This window comes from Pristiophorus japonicus, chromosome 13 (genome assembly GCF_044704955.1).
Source record: "Pristiophorus japonicus isolate sPriJap1 chromosome 13, sPriJap1.hap1, whole genome shotgun sequence".
Taxonomy (NCBI): Eukaryota; Metazoa; Chordata; class Chondrichthyes; family Pristiophoridae; genus Pristiophorus; species Pristiophorus japonicus.
This window is the reverse complement of record NC_091989.1, coordinates 175,730,160-175,750,246: the sequence shown is the minus strand read 5'-3', so window position 1 is coordinate 175,750,246 and position 20,087 is coordinate 175,730,160. Positions and strand designations below refer to the sequence as shown.

Here is a 20,087-nt window from a genome sequence, read left to right as displayed (position 1 = left end):
GACTCCCCCGCCCCTTCTCCGTAGCCCTGCAATTTTTTCCTTCAGGTACTTTTCTAATTCCCTTTTGAAAGCCACGATTGAATCTGCCTTCACCACCCTTTCAGGCAGTGCATTCCAGATCCCAACCACTCGCTGCGTAAAAAAGTTTTTCCTCATGTCACCTTTGGTTCTTCACCTTAAATCTGTGACTTCTGGTTCTCGACCCGTCCGCCAATGGGAACAGTTTCTCTCGAAAATCTGTCTAGATCCCTCATGATTTTGAACACCTCTGTCAAATCTTCTCTCAACCTTCTCTGCTCTCAGGAAAACAACTCCAGCTTCTCCGGTCTATCCACGCAACTGAAGTCCCTCATCCATGGAACCATTCTTGTACATCTTTCCTGCACCCTCTCTAAGGCCTTCACATCCTTCCGAACAGTACTTCAAAGTTTTGTATAAACCATCAGTTAAGGGATTTTCTCTTAGCATAGCAGACTCTGCCTCACACCCCTGATAGCTCCCAACAGCTGAAAATTGATCTGGGCTCGATTTTCTAATTAAAGATTAAACTGTCCAAATTAGAACTTCACGAAAAATATTCGTCAAATCTTTTTACTTGTCAACACTCAATATAATGAAAATGAATCTCTTGCATGCTTCATCAGCTCCTGGCCCTTTCCAAACACCTTTGTCACATGACTTTCTAAGGTAACCTCTGCCTGATCACATAAGAACATAAGAACATAAGAATTAGGAACAGGAGTAGGCCATCTAGCCCCTCGAGCCTGCTCCGCCATTCAATAAGATCATGGCTGATCTGGTCGTGGACTCAGCTCCACTTACCCGCCCTCTCCTCGTAACCCTTAATTCCCTTATTGCTTAAAAATCTATCTATCTTTGACTTGAAAACATTCAATGAGCTAGCCTCAACTGCTTCATTGGGCAGAGAATTCCACAGATTCACAACCCTCTGGGAGAAGAAATTCTTTCTCAACTCGGTTTTAAATTGGCTCCTCCGTATTTTGAGGCTGTGCCCCCTAGTTCTAGTCTCCCCCACCAATGGCAACAACCTCTCTGCCTCTATCTTGTCTATCCCTTTCATGATTTTAAATGTTTCTATAAGATCATCCCTCATCCTTCTGAACTCCAAGGAGTAAAGACCCAGTCTACTCAATCTATCATCATAAGGTAACCCCCTCATTTCTCGAATCAGCCTAGTGAATCGTCTCTGTACCCCTTCCAAAGCTAGTACATCCTTCCTTAAGTAAGGTGACCAAAACTGCACGCAGTACTCCAGGTGCGGCCTTACCAATACCTTATACAGTTGCAGCAACACCTCCCTGATTTTGTACTCCATCCCTTTCGCAATGAAGGCCAACATTCCATTTGCCTTCCTGATTACATGCTGCACCTGCAAACTAACCTTTTGGGATTCATGCACAAGGACCAAAAAGTGTTTCATGCACAAGGACCCCCAGGTCCCTTTGCACCACAGCATGTTGTAATTTCTCCCCATTCAAATAATATTCCCTTTTACTGTTTTTTTTCCCAAGGTGGATGACCTCACACTTTCCGACATTGTATTCCATCTGCCAAACCTTAGCCCATTCGCTTAACCTATCCAAATCTCCTTGCAGCCTCTCTGAGTCCTCTACACAACCCGCTTTCCCACTAATCTTAGTGTCATCTGCAAATTTTGTTGCACTACACTCTGTCCCCTCTTCTAGGTCATCTATGTATATTGTAAACAGTTGTGGTCCCAGCACTGATCCCTGTGGCACACCACTAACCACTGATTTCCAACCCGAAAAGGACCCATTTATCCCGACTCTCTGCTTTCTGTTCGCCGGCCAATTCTCTATTCATGCTAATACATTTCCTCTGACTCTGCGTACCTTTATCTTCTGCAGTAACCTTTTGTGTGGCACCTTATCGAATGCCTTTTGGAAATCTAAATACACCACATCCATCGGTACACCTCTATCCACCATGCTCGTTATATCCTCAAAGAATTCCAGTAAGTTAGTTAAACATGATTTCCCTTTCATGAATCCATGCTGCATCTGCTTGATTGCACTATTCCTATCCAGATGTCCCGCTATTTCTTCCTTAATGATAGTTTCAAGCATTTTCCCCACTACAGATGTTAAACTAACCGGCCTATAGTTACCTGCCTTTTGCTTGCCCCCTTTTTTAAACAGAGGCGTTACATTAGCTGCTCTCCAATCCGCCGGTACCTCCCCAGAGTCCAGAGAATTTTGGTAGATTATAACAAATGCATCTGCTATAACTTCCGCCATCTCTTTTAATACCCTGGGATGCATTTCATCAGGACCAGGGGACTTGTCAACCTTCAGTCCCATTAGTCTGTCCAGCACTACCTCCCTAGTGAAAGTGATCATCTCAAGGTCCTCCCTTCTCACATTCCTATGACCAGCAATTTTTGGCATGGTTTTTGTGTCTTCCACTGTGAAGACGGAAGCAAAATAATTGTTTAAGGTCTCAGCCATTTCCACATTTCCCATTATTAAATCCCCCTTTTCATCTTCTAAGGGATGTTTACGGTGAAACCAGAATTTAAATGTTAATTTTAATGCAGCTCCTTTACAATTCTGATCAGTTGACTGAGACTATTACAAGGAGCTAAAAACTATTGCAGGGGCCTTTAAGATGTGAAAGTCGTAAAATAACACTGGGTGTTTTTCTCTCAAAGCAGAAAGTAATTTTCTTAACAAATTCACATCAAGTAGTAATTTGCATTGCAATTAAACCTTTTTTCACCCACTAATGTGGCAGTTAGCTTCACAATAAATCATTACTCTCTTTGTGAAGAATGCTTTAATAATGTTTTGTTTCCTATGGTTCATTACAAAGTTATGTACAGCATTGAAGAAGAGCAGATCTATTTAGCACTTGAAGCAGCATATTCATAAAAAAAATACAGCTGTTTGTGAGCTCCAGAAGGCTGATTAGGATACAAAAGTAATTAAAAAACACTGTTTATCTCTTAAAATGAAAACAAGGTTGTGCTAATCACTTGTGTAGCATTCGGCATAGCCAAATAAATATATCAAAACCCTAGTTGGCAACAGAACTATTGATTCAGATCAGATCTGAACAGCATGCAATGCAGATTGTGTAACTAAGTTAATTCAAAGTTAACATTGGATTAGAAATTCAATTAGTTTGATTGTCAATTAGTTTATTGCATACTCTGTTTGGTAGCCCACCAAAAATGTTTGCAGCCCAAGTCACATGAGCATGTATGAAATTTTTTTTTATTTTTTTAAAGAAGAGTTGCATTTATATTGCGCCTTTCATGACCTCAGGATACCCCGAAACGATAACTTCTTAGGCAGTCCCTCGGAGTTGAGGATGACTTGCTTCCACACTAAAATGAGTTCTAAGGTGACTGATCAGACCAATGCAGGATCTGCAGTCTCTGTCACAGGTAGGGAAGATGGTGGTTGGAGGGTGGGGTGCTTGATTTATCTTGTGTTCCTTCCGCTTTTTGTACTTGGTTTCCGCATGCTCCCGGCGAAGAGACTCAGTGCCTTCTCGAATGCTCCTCCTCCACTTTGAGCGGTCTTGGGCCAAAGATTCTCAAGAGTCGGTGGGGATGTTGCATTTTTTAAGGAGGCTTTAAGGGAGTTCTTGAAGCGTTTTCTCTGCGCTCCTTGGACTCGCCTGCCATGACGTAGCTCAAAGAGTGGTTGTTTCAAGAGTCCAGCATCGGGCATACGGACAGTGTGGCCTGCCCACTGGAGCTGGTCGAGCGTGGTCAATGCCTCAATGCTGGGGATGTTGGCCTGAGAGAGAACATCGACGTTGATGCGCCTATCCTGCCAATGGCTTTTCAGGATTTTGCAGAGGCAGCATTGGTGGTACTTCTCCAGTGCTTTGAGGTGCCTGCTGTACATAGTCCCAAAGCACGAAACAGCCAATGAAGTATGGGTGAAATCAGTCCTACAGTTCATGGCTTCTATACTTCGAGAAGTAATGATCGTCACGTGGCAAAAATGTGCCAACCTTCCGCACACTTTAGTTGCACAACATGATACTAACCTCCACCGCGAAGGACGCGACATGGTAAGACTACTTCTCAACGTTTCAAATTTGGTACATTAGCTCACTAGGGGTTACTGTGCAACTTAATCCTTTTATCCAAATTCTAAATGTTCAAGGCTCATTGCGACTATCACCAGTGACCTAAAATTAAGGTTCATTGCCGCATCTGTACAAATAGTCACCACTGTTGACCGTGACAAACTGGAATTGAACTGCAACTAAAGCAAGCATCCAAACTTAAGATGTTATTTCACTACCTGGGTGTTAATGTGGCCATCAGGGTAACAGACATGGTGAGCAGAATTTCAAAATTGTCACAATGCCCTGGTCAAAATTTCCAAACCGACAACATACCTTCCCAAAATTATTCAATACTTTATAGGTGGGTATAATAAGCCTGAGAGTGGAGGAAATCAAGATTAATGTAATCCAAAGACACTTTATTTTCCTATTTCCAACTTTTGCTTGGGATTGAAAAAGACGTTATTAAAGTCTCGGCTCAATGCTACCAGCACAATGTTGTTCCTTCACAGAACGGAATACACAGGAGACATTTTATTGATCACAGAAGAATAAAAATAGTAGCTCAGACTTAATATAGGATAATACTGTCCTGAAGGCACTTTGTTCAAACCCACAGTGCATTTCAGTTTGTGCTGGTGAAACGGGTTCATGATAGAACATTTCTGACAGGTACAATTACTTTCCAAAACAGTGGAAAATATGGATAAAGATTAAAGAAAAATGAAAAATATGCTTGGCAAAAAAAATGTTGTTCGTGCTTCTCTTGTTTTTTTTAAAAAATCGGATTTATCTTGAGCTTTGAGCTTCAAAAAGCCAGGTGTAAGTAATTGACAGAAGTAAAGCAGATGGGACCAACATAGGAGCAGTGAGGCCACTCCTAGAGATAGATGATGCACCTCAGTAAGGGAAACAGAATATTCCATCATCAAAACTCCCCATTTGCACAGTAAGCCCTGACCCAAAAAGAACTTTGCTCTGAACCAGTCGCGATGATGAAAACACTCTACCTGTCTTGACCAGTGGCTGACAGGAAACCATATGTTACTCTCGGCAAACAGACGACATCGAATGGCCACGTTGTTAAATTCCAAACTCCATCTGTTGCGCAATAGCCGTGATCACCACTTTCTCAAAAAAAAATTACAAAGAGTCTAATTGACCCTCTTGTGTTTTTGAAAAATCTTGTCTGCAGTCTCTAATTGACCCTCTAGGTACCTCCATGGAACAATGAATGAACCTCAGTAAATAAAGTACTTCTATGATTAATAGCTTGGATTAGGCCAGGCCAGTGGCTGCAGGTATTCCAATGGTTTTTTTTTTATTTTCAGGCACAACACTATTCCCAGTATGTCAAGCCAGTGCAACCAACAGCAAGCAAGTTGAACAAGAGCAGAAGTCAATGAAACAGCACCTCCAGAAAATAACATTTTACTGCGTTCACCATCACGTTAGCCATGATTTTAACTGCGGCGCGGGAAGGGGAAGTCGGGCACTGGAGGCGAGAGCCATTTTAACACCCGGGCTTCATTTCAATTCTTCAAATCAGACTCCCGCCCGAAACCAGCGGGAATGATGCGACGGCCGGGAGTGAGAATCCGCGTAGCAGCAAGGCACTGCCGGGGGACCCAAGGAAACGGCCTCCTCCCGCAACACAGAAGTAAAACCTGCAGCCGGTTAGGGTGAAGTGCTTCCATTTTAAGCCCACCTCCCTCGCACACCCCAGCACCACCGCCCCCCCACCCCCCCACTTCTCGTCAGGTGCACGGGGTTAAAATCAAGTGTGGTGTACTCAATACTCAAGAAATTGTTAGCTGCAAATGGACGCAGAAAAATCTGATGCATGACAAATCTACTGTTCATAATTATTTAAATGTTTTGTGTACCTAGCTGCACTGTTCCCTTTCAGTGTTGCCTGTATGACTTGTACACTAACCATGTAGTGTCTTCAACAAGAATTTTCATAGAATCAGAGCATATTCGGCCCATCCTGCCTATGCCAGCTCTTTGAAAGAGCTATCCACTTAGTCCCACTCCCCAGCTCTTTCCCCATAGACCTACAAATTTTTTCCTTTTAAGTATATAACCAATTTCCTTTTGAAAGTTTCTATTGGATCTGCTTCCACCACTCTTTCAGGCAGGCAGTACATCCCAGATCACAACAACTCGCTGGGTTAAAAAATTATCCTCATCTCCCCGCTGACGATTTTGTAAATCGGTGACTTCTGGTTACCAACCTCTTGCCAGTATAAACAGTTTCTCCCTATCCAGTATGTCAAAACACTCATCACTTTGAACACCTCCATTAAATCTTCCCCAAACCTTCTCCAAGGAGAACAATCTCTTGCCTGGTGCCATTCTGGTAAATCTCCTCTGCACCCTCTCCAAGGCCTTGACATCCTTCCTAAAGTGTGGTGCTCAGAATTGGACACAATATTCCAGCTGACATCTAACCAGTGATTTATAAAGGTTTATCAATTTGTCCTGCAACCTTCAAAGATTTGTGTATATGAACCCCCAGGTCTCTCTGTACCTGCACTCCCTGTAATATGGTATAATTTAGTTTATATTGCCACTCCTCCTTTAATAAAAGGAGGATTGTCTACCTGGAAGAGCAAGAGTGCGTAACAATGAACTTCTTTGCAAACGCTGTGATACATATTTAATAAACGTATGAACTGAGAAAGACACCTGTTCAGATATTTCACAAGGAAAGCTCAGATCTTTGAGTAAGTTTATAGTGATTCTCTGGAAATGATCCATGATCCACAATGAAATATATTGATTCTACGATCTGGATTCTTCAGATATACATGAACAAAGCCGCCCAGAAATAGTCCTTTTGAAAGTTTACCTTTCTTTCTTCCTGACATAGTGGAATTTCTCTAACTGCCTGAATCTCATCACGTGGGACTGGTAAAATATCAATCTCTGTTCACATACAAGATTCCAACCTGCTTTTTAGTTGGGAGGAATCTACAGAATGGCACTGAATTTCTCCTCTTGCATTATTTGTCTCAAGATCCTTAGAAAAAGCCTTATTCTAAAGCCAGCATGTACTGGAGCCCCAAGAGTCCAAAAGTTGCTTTTTGTTCCCTTTGAGAGAGAAGATTATGAATAGCACTCAGGTGCTAAGCAAATCTTATGGCGAACCCTGAGAGACTCAGGAAGTGAAGGAAAGGAGTACCAAACTACATCCAGATTGAAGATATTCCCCACCCCCAAAGCTAATGAGCTCTCAAGCAATATATCCAAAGTTTGCGATTCATTGTAAAAACATAAGAAATAGGAGCAGGAGTAGGCCATTTGGCTCCTCGAGCCTGGTCCGCCATTTAATAAGATCATGGCTGATCTGATCTTGGGCTCAGCTCCACTTCCCTGCCCGCTCCCCATAACCCTTCACTCCTTTATCGTAAAGATATCGGCATGTGTGGAACTGTACCCCAGCTCGAGTCATCTCCTTCAATAGCAGGAAAATGAATGAATGAACAGTTTCAGCCGTCGCACTCACTTTTGAGTCAGAAGATCGTGGGTTCAAGCCTCACACCAGGGACTTCATAGAATGGTTACAGCACAGGAAGCCATTCGGCCCGTCGAGCCTGTGCTTGATCATGAAAATCTAGGCTGACACTCCAGTGCAGTACTGAGGGAGGTGCACGGCACTGCACTGTCAGAGGTGCTGTATTTTGGATGAGACATTAAACCAAGGCACCTCTCGGGTGGACGTAAAAGATTCCATGCACTATCTCGAAGAAGAGCAGAGGAGTTCTGCCCGGCGTCCTGACCCATATTTATCCCTCAATCATTTTCCTGCTATTCAATGAGATGACTCTTGCTGGGGTACAGTTCCACACATGCTGATATCTTTCTAGTATCTCATGATGGGCTATTCTTCATGAATGTGCAGAGTGAGCATTAGCAAGTTATTTGATTGCGAGGACAACACAGCAAAACCTATCCTGTTCTCTTGTAATGTTCACACATATGTGGTACCCATTAGGGTCACTAAAGTCTGCCAAGTCTAGCTTTCTCTTTGCCCCTTTCCCCAAATTCGGAGGACAATTGTCATGGGTAGGGCAATTTTGGGCAATTTTAGTTTCAGACACCTCCAAAGGCATTTTCCAGTTTCCTGAGAATTGTTTGTAACATTCTATTCGAAGTGAATTCCTTTGTACAAAATAATTTCTATTATGCTGTTGTAATGGTTGAATTGAGCCATTGAGGCAAAGTGCTGCTACTTTTTCAATAACACTTTTATGTTTAATACATACATTGTGATAGATGTACATTCAAGCCGTCACTGGGATAGATGGGTTTATGGCAGTGTTCTCATATATTGCCATTACTGGAATTTTAGGGAAGCTTATTGTACGCAGTCAGTATTGCCATAATGTTCACATTAGGTGGCGGCCCCAACCTGCGAGGAAACACCAGCGGCAGGTCGGGGCTCGGGGCCATAAAAGGCGAGCGGCCCCTGGAGCAGCGTTGCGGCATACCACTTCAGGGAGCAGTGCGAGCTGGTGTAAGAGGACGACGGCAGTGAAGAGGGCAATTGGATTGGACATCACCAAAATCCAGGTCGCTGATTGGAGCGTGGGCAGGTACAGCAGCAAAGACGAGGTTGGGGCTCGGGAGCGGCGAAGTCAGGGCGAAGGAGCGGCGAGTGATCGTGGAGCAATGTGATCAGGGCCCAGGAGAGGCGTGAGTTCGGGGCCCAGCAGAGGCGAGGGCCCTGGGGCAGCACGGGCCAGCCCACACTGCGATATGTGTGCACACTAGGTCCGTGCAGCAGAGCTGGGCTCCAGTCGTCTTGGTTAATCCTTGCCACTGGACCAAGACCTACCTCTGTCAAGCCCGTGTGGTGGCTGGTGTGCAACGGCCACCACACGTTAAAAAAATCCACGCACAGGCACCTTCCACCCTCTAACATGTAGTTTGAGACCGGGAATATTAGGTCCTTCATCGAAACACCTGTGAACTCATCCCTTTTTGGTGTGGAAGCAAGTCATCCTCGATATGAGGGACTGTCTAAGAATCGCTTATCGTTCAAATAGCTGTCTACCTATACCTTAAATATATTCAATGACCCAGCCTCCACAGCTCTCTGGGGCAGAGAATTCCACAGATTTACGACCCTCTGAGAGAAGAAATGCCTCCTCATCTCAGTTCTAAATGGACGACCTCTTATTCTTAAATTATGCCCCCTAGTTCTAGATTCCTCCATGAGTGGAAACATCCTCTCTGCATTCGAGCTATAAAGGTCTACAAATCTCCTACTCAAGTTTCGATTGGAATGGAAGACATTTCTGGATGATGTTGCAGTCAAATTAACTGCCTAGGTGACAAACGAATAATGGATTCCTTCAGAAACCTTTGGCTTCAAGTACTTCTTGCTATCTTACTTATTTATACTTACACATACTTTATATACTCAGCGGCGTCCAGGCACACGGGCCCCCAGCGGCGTCCAGGCACACGGGCCCCCAGCGGCGTCCAGGCGTTCGGGCCCCCAGCGGCGTCCAGGCACACGGGCCCCCAGCGGCGTCCAGGCACTCGGGCCCCCAGCGGCGTCCAGGCACTCGGGCCCCCAGCGGCGTCCAGGCACTCGGGCCCCCAGCGGCGTCCAGGCACTCGGGCCTCCTTCGGAGACGACTGGGCCTTTACTTCCCCGTGGTGCTCCAGGTGTGGTCTAGCCAGAGCTTTGTACAGCTGCAGAGGGCTGGCAGCGCCCATGGAACAGTACCAAGGGAAGTAGCTTATTACTGACTTTCATTTCATTTTAAACTTTTAATCAACTTGGGAAACTCTTAAACAACTTGGGAAAACTTTTTTTAAACTTCTGGAGAAACTTTTAAAACTTCTGGAAAAGCTTTTAAACAATGTGGAGAAACTTTCAAGAAATATTAACTTTAAAAAATTTTAATTAAGGAATTGAATACTGTACCCGTATCATTTATTTGCATCATTTTCAGTCATTTGAAACCGTGTTACTCGCGACAACGCCCGGCGAGCAGGTGAGCCTCCAACCAGGCGACAGAAACATCACCCCCACCTCCTGTGGCGGGCCTACATCCCTCCAGCGGCGGACTTTCATCCCTCCAGCGGCGAGCCTACATCCCTCTCCTCGTCGACGACTGGACCTCTCCTTCCCCACTGGTGACCTGGCCTCTTCTACTGGTGAGCATCACGGCTATGACTCTTTTACCCTCCCGCTCCTTGGTGACCTCCCACTCGGAACTCCAGCGGATAACTGACCTTCCTGATGCCTGCCCCCAACCAAGCCTCGGGCCACCTACCATCAAGGGTGCTACTTGGTGCCGAGCTTGCGGCCAACATTTCACCATAGGCAATTAGGCTCATACAGCAGTGCCTGGTCTCCAGTCACCTTGCCACTGGGCCAAGACCTTGCTCAGCTAAGCCCGTGTGGTGGCCGGTGTGCAACGGCCACCCCACGTTAAAAGAATTCACGCACAGGCATCTTCCACTCCGTTAACATGAAGTTCAGGACCTGGAACGTCAGGACCCTCATGGACAACTCCAATAGCAACAGGCCGGAACGCCACACCGCCATAGTTGCCCGGGAACTTAGGCGTTTTGAAATCGACATCGCCGCCCTAAGCGAGACCCGGCGACGAGGGGAAGGCCAGCTCAAGGAACAAGGTGGAAGTTACACCTTTTTCTGGAAAGGAAAACCAGAGGAAGAATGCCACCTTCACAGAGTCGGCTTTGCCATCAAAAATGAGCTGGTCGACCGCCTCAAAGACTCCCCCTGTGGGGTTAACAAATGCCTCATGACTCTTCGACTCACCCTATCCCAGAACCAATGCGCCACAGTCATCAATGCGTATGCCCCAACACTCGACGCAACAGATGAGACCAAAGAGGGTTTTTATTCCAACCTCGAAACATCCCTGTCCCACGTCCTTGCGGACAACAAACTGATCCTCCTAGGTGACTTCAACACCATGGTCGACAAAGACACAGCCCTCTGGGAAGGCGTGATTGGCAGGGAGGGGATAGGGAAAGCCAACTCCAGCAGTACCCTACTCCTGACAAAATGTCTAGAACATGAGCTTCTCATCACCAACACCTTGTTCCGCCAGAGGGATAAATACAAGGCATCGTGGCAACACCCTTGCTCCAAACACTGGCACCTGCTCGACTATGTCATCGTCCGAGCCAGGGAACGCAAAAATGTGCGTATCACCCACGTCATGACAGGAGCTGATGACTGCTGGACGGACCACCGTCTAATCCGACCCATCATCGACATTAACATAGGCCCAAAGCGGAGGGGACAGCAGAAGCAGTGCCGCAAAAAGTCAATGCCGGGGCACTTAAAGACCCAGCTAAGAGAGCCCTATACAGCCAGCGCCTCATAGCTAACTTGGCGTGCCTTGATGACCCTGAGATGCTGAATGCCCACAGAGCTTGGTCTGCCCTCCAGGCCTCCATAACAGTGCTTGCGAAGAGACACTTAGTCACTCAACCAGAAAACACCAGGACTGGTTTGATGAGAATGATCAGGTGATCCAAGAACTAATAGATCGCAAGCGCAGAGCATTTCTGAGCCTCAAGCAACAACCAATTCGGCAGCAGCAAAACAACATTTCAGGCGGCTCAAGGCTGAGGTCCAACAAAAAAGCCTGGGAACTAAAGAACAGGTGGTGGATGGAGAAAGCACAGGAGGTACAACAACTGGCCAACAGCCATGATGTGTGAGGATTCTTCATCGCAGTCAAGGCCACCTACGATCCAAACTCCCAAGGTCCCACCCCACTGCTGGCCAAGAATGGGGAAACACTCATCAAGGACACCGAGGCAGTCAGGGCCCGCTGGAAGGAGCACTTTGAAGATCTCCTCAACCGAGACTCTGCCTTTGACTCGAGTGTTCTTGACTCCATCCCGCAGCATACGACCCGCCACCACCTCAGTAAGACCCCAACACTGCACGAGGTAGAAAAAGCCATAAGACAGCTCAAGAACAACAAGGCTACAGGAGCGGATGAAATCCCTGCTGAGGCGCTAAAGTATGGCGGAGAGGCACTGTTGGCGCGGATACATGACCTCATCTCTCTCATCTGGAGGGAGGAGAGCTTGCCGGGAGATCTCAGAGATGCAGTGATCGTGACCATCTTTAAAAAAGGGGACAAGTCCAACTGCGGCAATTACAGGGGAATCTCCCTGCTATCAGCTACTGGGAAAATTGTCGCTAGAGTCCTCCTCAACCATCTTCTCCCTGTGGCCGAGGAGCTCTTCCCGGAGTCACAGTGCGGATTTTGTCCCCTACGGGGCACACAGACATGATCTTTGCAGCGCGACAGCTGCAGGAAAAATGCAGGGAGCAGCGCCAGCCCTTATACATGGCCTTTTTCGACCTTACAAAGGCCTTTGACACTGTCAACCGCGAGGGTCTATGGAGCATCCTCTTCCGTTTTGGATGCCCCCAAAAGTTTATCAACATCCTTTGCCTGCTCCACAACGACATGCAGGCTGTGATCCTTACCAATGGATCCATTACAGACCCAATCCACGTCCGGACTGGGGTCAAACAGGGCTGCGTCATCGTTCCAACTCTCTTCTCAATCTTCCTCACCGCCATGATCCACCTCACAGTCAACAAGCTCCCTGCTGGAGTGGAAGTAAATTACAGAAAAGGCGGGAAGTAGTTTAACCTTCGCCGCCTTCAGGCCAGGTTGAACATCACCCCAACCTCTGCCGCTGGGCTACAGTACCCGGACGACGCCTGCATCTACGCACATTCAGAGACTGAACTCCAGGACATAGTCAACATATTTACTGAGGCAAACGAAAGCATGGGCCTTACGCTAAACATCCATAAGACAAATGTCCTCCACCAGCCTGTCCTCGCCGCAGTCATCAAGATCTATGGCATGGCCCTCGACAACGTGGACCATTTCCCATATCTCGGGAGCCTCTTATCAACAAAAGCAGACATTGATGAGGAGATTCAACACCGCCTCCAGTGCGCCAGTGCAGTCTTCGGCCGCCTGAGGAAAAGAGTGTTTGAAGACTAGGCCCTCAAATCTACCACCAAGCTCATGGTCTACAGGGCAGTAGTAATTCCTGCCCTCCTGTAAGGCTCAGAGGTATGGACCATGTACAGTAGACACCTCAAGTCGCTGGCGACATATCACCAACGATGTCTCCGCAAGATCCTACAAATCCCCTGGGAGGACAGGCGCACCAACATCAGCATCCTCGTCCAGACTAATATCCCTAGGATTGAAGCACTGACCACACTCGATCAGCTTCGCTGGGCAGGCCACATAGTTCGCATGCCAGACACAAGACTCCCAAAGCAAGTGCTTTATGCGGAGCTCCTTCACGGCAAATGAGCCAAAGGTGGGCAGCGGAAACGTTACAAGGGCACCCTCAAAGCCTCTCTGTTGAAGTGCAACATCCCCACTGACACCTGGGAGTCCCTGGCCAAAGACCGCCCTAAGTCGAGAAAGTGCATCTGGGAGGGCGCTGAGCACTTCGAGTCTCAACGCTGAGAGCGTGCAGAAATCAAGCGCAGGCAGCGGAAAAAGCGTGCGGCAAACCAGCCCCACCCACCCTTTCCCTCAATGACTATCTGTCCCACCTGTGACAGAGTCTGTGGCTCTCGTATTGGACTAGAAGCAAGTCTTCCTCGATTCCGAGCGATTGCCTCTGATGATGATGATGATGATGATTTATATACATCACAATTTGTGTTTGGCTCCATCACTGGACAAAAATAAATGATTTAACCATGTTCTTGAAGGGATCTTATGGCTGCTATTTCACATTAGTATTTCTTTTGTCATCCCCACGTCAGTCACCAACTGTCATGAATACATGATTGCTCCTCTTGTGAAGTCTATTGCAATGATTCTGTAGAACTTGAAACCTTAAGATGAAAAAGTATGTAGATATTATATCTATATTTTGTTGATATCCTTTTGAAGCATACATCTGAAAGTGAGTACCCTCAAGGCAATCTAAATCCTGGAAGAGAAACAATCAGATAATAGACTCGGGTTTAAATATGGAATACTCCTTGAAAATCCATCTGTTTAAGCTTTTCATGTCAAGAGATCAAAGCCTGAGAAAATTAGGATACTTGAAATAAAAACTTATACCAGTCGCTTAAGTGATCGAACAACAGCATCCAGAAACAAAGCTCTTTAATACACCTTTGTTTTTGGTATGTGCGTGATGCTGGCAAAGCTGCAACTATTACCCACCCTGGTTGTCCCGAGAAAGTGGTGGTCTGTGGTGATGATGCTCCTTCAACGTGTTGGGGAGGGGATTCCATAACTTTGACCCAAGCAACAATGAAAGAGTGCTGGCGTATGTTGAAGTCAGGCTGATGTGCCCTTGGAGGGGAACTTGTCGGTGATGGTGATCCAATGATCTTGCTGCTGCTGTCCTTCTCTGTGGTGGAGACTCCGTGGGAAGGAGGTGCTGTTGACATAATCTTGTCGAGATGATACATAGACAGTACATACTGCAGCCACAGGACATCACCAATCAAAGCGAAACTGTTCTCTCCTGTGTAGTGCTGAGTTTTCTTAAATGTTGTTGCAGCTGCACTCATCCAGGCAAGTGGTGAGTATTCCATCACAATCCTGACTTAAGCCTCGTCAATGATGCAGAGGCTTTGAAAGTGGAGTTGGGCCACTCATCACAGGGAACCCATCTCCTGCCCTTCTCTAGCAGTAACAGTGTTGATATAGAATCATAGAATGATACAGCACAGAAGGAGCCCATTCAGCTTGTGCCTGTACTTTTTCCTCTACCCTTCCCCACAGCACTGCTATTTTTCCCCTTCAAATATTTATCTAGTTCCCTTTTAAAAGTCATTTTTGGATCTGCTTTCACCATCCTTTCAGGCAGTGTATTTGAGATTTTTGCCAATTACTAAGTGGTGCCTCTGTGCAGCTCTACAACAAATTGTATGCAGTTATTGACCTAGATTGGACTTGGTAAGGGTTGTAGGGCTGTGAGGTTACAGAGATAGAGAGCGAGGGTGAGCGGGATTTGAACGTAACAATGAAAATTCATGGTGTTGCCAGCTCGGGAGCACACAAATGTAGATCAATGAGCGCAAGAGTGAACAGAACTTTGAGAGAGTTAGGATACGGGCAGCAGAGTTTTGGATGAGCTGACATTGAAGGGGGTGGAAGGTAGTAGGAGAGCCTTGGAATAGTCAAGTCTGGACGTAGCAGAGGAAGGATTCAGCATTCCTCCAATTTTGGCCTCAAGCAACCACGATTTCCATCACTCCACCATTGGTGGCCATGCCTTCAGCTACCTCGGCTGTCTCAGTTCTGGAATTTCCTCCAGAAACCTCTCCACCTTTAAGACGCTGCTTAAAACCTACCACTTTGACCAAGCCTTTGTTCATCTGTCCTAATATTTCTTTATGTGGCTTGGTATAAAATTTAACTGATAAATCTCTTGTGAAGTGCCTTCGGACATTTTACTACATTAAAGGCACTATATAAATACAAGTTGTTTTTTGTAAAATGATAAAATGCCAGTGTTCTGAATTGCAGTAATATCAAGAATAGCATACTTGTTTCCATTTTCCACCTGTGTACATTGTGTGGTGCCTCTGTGCAGCTCTACAACAAATTAAATGCAGTTATTGGCCTAGATTGGACTTGGTAAGGCTTCATTATTCATGTATAGTGTAATTTGGTAAGACTCCCTATTGATTAAGAAAGGCTTGTCTACCAAACAATGCCACTTCAATCATGTGCTTGGAAAGCTCCCAGATTTCTGCCAATATTGAGTGACTGATTTAAAAGATGGATAAAAAGTCGATATGCTGAAGCAAGATGTAGTGATTAATGAAGGGTATGAATACCAGTGAACTATGTATCACCAGTTTCAGAAAAGCCTTGATGAAGAGATTAGAAAGGGGAAAAAATTACATTACAACAGAGAATAAAAAAGCTTGCCTTCATTGGTTCTTATCTAAAAGCTTTAGCGTGCAAGTAACTTGAACAAATACATTAACATCGCGAGCTAGATTCAATCAATTTGAATGTGATCCAGAATTTATATTAAAATAAGCAGCACATTTGAAACATGAAATTCGAATGCATTTATGACTCACACTAAACCTATTAACATGCAGATTTTTGCTCAGTCTGTCTTACCACAGAGGTTACCGTGTCCCCCAGGTTCAGACTGGAGAAGAATCTTCTGAATGACAAAATCATTTTACTGCACAGAAAAATTAACAATTAACCAAACACACCTCAACCTTAACTTTCTTGTCAAAAAAACAATCTTGTCGTTATGAAACAATTTGAATGTTTTATTCAATCTGTTAATAAAATAACTACTGATTTACACCGTTAGTTTTTTCTCAAAGTAGAAATGGTGAAATGTTTCTCTATACGCTTTACAATTAATTTGCTGCTAACAGTAACTGGGTAACTGACTGGCTTTATTAAAAATTTGCCAAGACCAAGCAAAAAAAAAAATGTCCAGGTGGCACGATCAAGGTTAAAGGAGAAGTGCATCAGCCACTCACTGAAAACATTGAACCACAGATTCTCCTCAGAGCTCTCATACCGAGCACAAACTTTCTATAATGCAATCTGGTACAGTGCTAATTTGATGATCTTCCTCTGTAAACAGAGATACCGGAGCCGGAATTGCCCATCGCCCGAAACGAGTTGCACCTACCGCTCTTGAAGTGTTCCGTCCGCCCCAATGCATGGGCGTACAATCCGGAGAAATTCAGCACTTTGTGGGGTTTTTTTGGAGCCTCATCATCGGGGCAGAAGTGGGGGCGGGTTGGAGTGACCGATGCTGCAAGTCGTCAGTGCCACGCTGATAACATCATCACACTAACGCGTCACAACATCCCTCCCCATCAGTTAAAGGGGAGGGCCGCTGCGAACTCTGCAGCCACTTTAGTGGCAAACACTGGGTAGGGTTTCGGCCGGGCCAGCGGCCTGGCACCCAAGAGGGGGGTTGCCAAATTGCCTGTTTTCGGGTCTGCCGAACCCGCGGCCATAATTGTCGTCCTGACCTGGCAGTTGGCCGACAAAAAAAAAATAACATGGCGCCACCGGCAGTGCCGCCTCCCCTTTAAGGGTGGCTGTGCTGCCAAGCCACAGAGAATGTACCGACAGCAAAAGCTGTTGGGGGTACAGACCGGACCCGGCGCCGCTCCCGCGGGGAAATTCCTGAAAAGGGCAATTTCCCGCCAGGCAATTTCGGGAAGGGGTCGCCGCCAGTCGATAAGGGGTCGGCATGTGCAAACTACGGCGGAAAAACGGGCGGAGCAGTCCCCTACACCGCTCCAAAACTGAGGAAAGGCAATTTCCAAAATGGCGGCCCCTCCGCGAAGACTCAGCGGTCATTCCGCACTGACCTGTGGCCGCCGCTTTCAGGCAACCAATGGGCCTTATAGAAAGAGGCAATTTTGGCCCCACCATGTTTCACACAGTTCTCAAAGACAACCTAGCACTGGGATTCTAATCCCTAAATTCTTGGAACTTCCCAAGAACCGCAAGTGCTACCTCAACTTCTTAAAATAAGTACAAAACCGTACGACTGAGTAAACAGTCAATGATTAATATGTACACGGGTAAAACTGTTCATTTTCTATAAAATTAAACTGGGTTCTAAATGCAGTTTCTTCAAAATCTATACAGTGGAATAATTTCTGAAAAAATTCTCCATGTATGTTTATCTGGTGAAACTGTAGTGTATCGATACAAGCACTCACAATTTAATTGTTTCAACACAGAGCTCACTGATATTCTATTTTTCATGATTCCAAGGTCTAGGCCTCCATTTTATTGATGCCGAGACCCAGAGATACAAGTCAGATTCTGCAACCAATCAGCGGCAGGCAGATTACATAGAACAGCTCTGTTTATACTACTGTGCAGCTCCATTGTGTACTGTTGTGTTTTATTTAATGTTCTCTTCCCCACCCACCTCTTAGCCTGCTGCATGCATTTACATGTACACAGACATCGCACATTGCCCAAGAATCCAGATTATAAATATATTGGACTCTTGGGGAATCAAAGGATATGGAGATTGGGCGGGAAAGTGAAGTTGAGGTCGAAGATCAGCTGTGATCTTATTGAATGGTGGAGTAGGCTCGAGGGGCTGTATGGCCTACTCCTGCTCCTAATTCTTATGTTCTTATTGCTTGTTTTATATGAATACCCTTCTGGATCAACACAGGCACGAGATATACTAAGGACTGTGCCAATTCTGATTTCCTATCTTAGTGTGCAGTGACAAACTTTGGGACAAATGTAACCTTTGTTCATCACTGTAAAATCAACTATAGGGAGGTGTAGAGTTTACAGAAAATGCATGGAAAATTATGACTGCATTACATATAAAGTTAGTAAAAAATACTAGTAATTCAGGCGTTGTTTTAAAGCCACGAGAATTTGGCATATTATACAAAGAAAAATCACAATTCTTTCAATCCCAATGTTTTTAATGAATATTTTCACCTTCCAGAGCCATAAAAAAGGACACAGCTTATGACATGTCAGTGAGTTGTGCAGAAAGATCAACACTGGTTAGTTCAATAGCATGAGCAATAATTTTTGTGGTGTTGCTGTGGTAAGCTTTTTGAAAGTAGCTTTCATCAAATCATTCATCCTGACGTCAGTCAGACTCATCCTTGTACTGAGAACAAACACCAACACTCTGCTTTTGAACAGAACTGCCAGTGCACTTGCACACACTCGCCTTTACTGCGTGGGAGATCCTGTTTCAGAGCAAAACATCCTACTTCATGACCTATAATACTCCGATAACTAGTTATGGGAACTAATGCTTTGCAAGGATTAGTAAGCAGTGAACATTCTCCTCCGTTGCAATGTACTGCCCAATAATAAAATCTAACCTATTCACAGGGCATCAATCCATTACACTAGACGACGTCTAGGTTTAGATCCTGTTTTTTTTTAAACATCTGTATGTTTGTACAAAAAACAGAGGGGTCGAAACTGATGGCCTTACCGTCGACTGCCACCGACATTCCTCTCTGGGTCTGCCCTGTGCCAGTTTGCACTTGGGCTGGAGCGGGCTGGAGGGTCCGCCGGGAAACGCCTGCTGATGTCAGCGGACGGCCAAGTGGTGGAAGTCACCTCCCGCCCGCCGAAATGCCAGATTGATGCGGGCGGGAGTCGGCGCCAGGACGGGGAAGGACCACTGCATGGAGACTGGTCTATCCCTGACGGTAGGTATGAAGACTTGCAAAACAAGGTTTGTAAACATTTTTTTTTTAAATTCTTACAGCGACTTACCTGCATGGGGTCCTCTGAAAGTGTTCCGGGATTTTTTTTTGCAACCATTTTTCTTTTCAGCTCTTCGACCCTCCGTGGGTCCGACTCCATCCTCGGCGGCACTTGGACGGCAAGAGCCTTTGCCACCAAGATTGGAAGCTCCCGCCCGCTGCCGCCCAGATTGACGGCATAAGTCCCTCTTTTGAAAGAACCTTTTTGCCGAAACTCCTGCCCAAAGTACTCTCAGGTATCTCGGTGGCCATTGGCGGTCCTTTGAGCGGCACTTGGACTTCACCAATTTCGGCCCCAGAGTATGGTAGCATAGTGGTATTGTTACTGGACTAATAATCCGGAGACATGAGTTAAAATACCACTACAGCAGCGAGTGTGGGGGGGAGGTCATTTAAAATTCAGTAAATTAAATAAATCTGAAATTAAAAAGCTAGTATCCGTAATAATGACCATGAAACTACCAGTGTAATGTATTTGCTTCATGGGTTCTTTGCTTAAGAATTCATTGCTATTAAGAACTAGTTGGTTTATTAGCAACAGGTTTAACAATCGCACTACACATTACCAGTTCATCCACCAAGCTTACAACCACCTGCCTCATCGTGGATCCCCTGAACCTAACTGACTGGGGTTTTATTGAGTCTTGTGAACATCATGTGACTGGCTGTGAGCATACTCGCAGGGTGCATATATTACACCCGGATTGTCGGATAAACCCAGCTGGTTCACTAATGT

The 20,087-nt window shown here is 45.6% G+C and overlaps 1 protein-coding gene across 1 annotated transcript in view; it reads right to left on the bottom strand.

The window, feature by feature from the left end:
• wwox (WW domain containing oxidoreductase) overlaps window positions 1–20,087 on the bottom strand; it is a 1,164,136-nt gene that overhangs the window by 596,858 nt on the left and 547,191 nt on the right. The gene's annotated exons all lie outside the window — the stretch shown is intronic.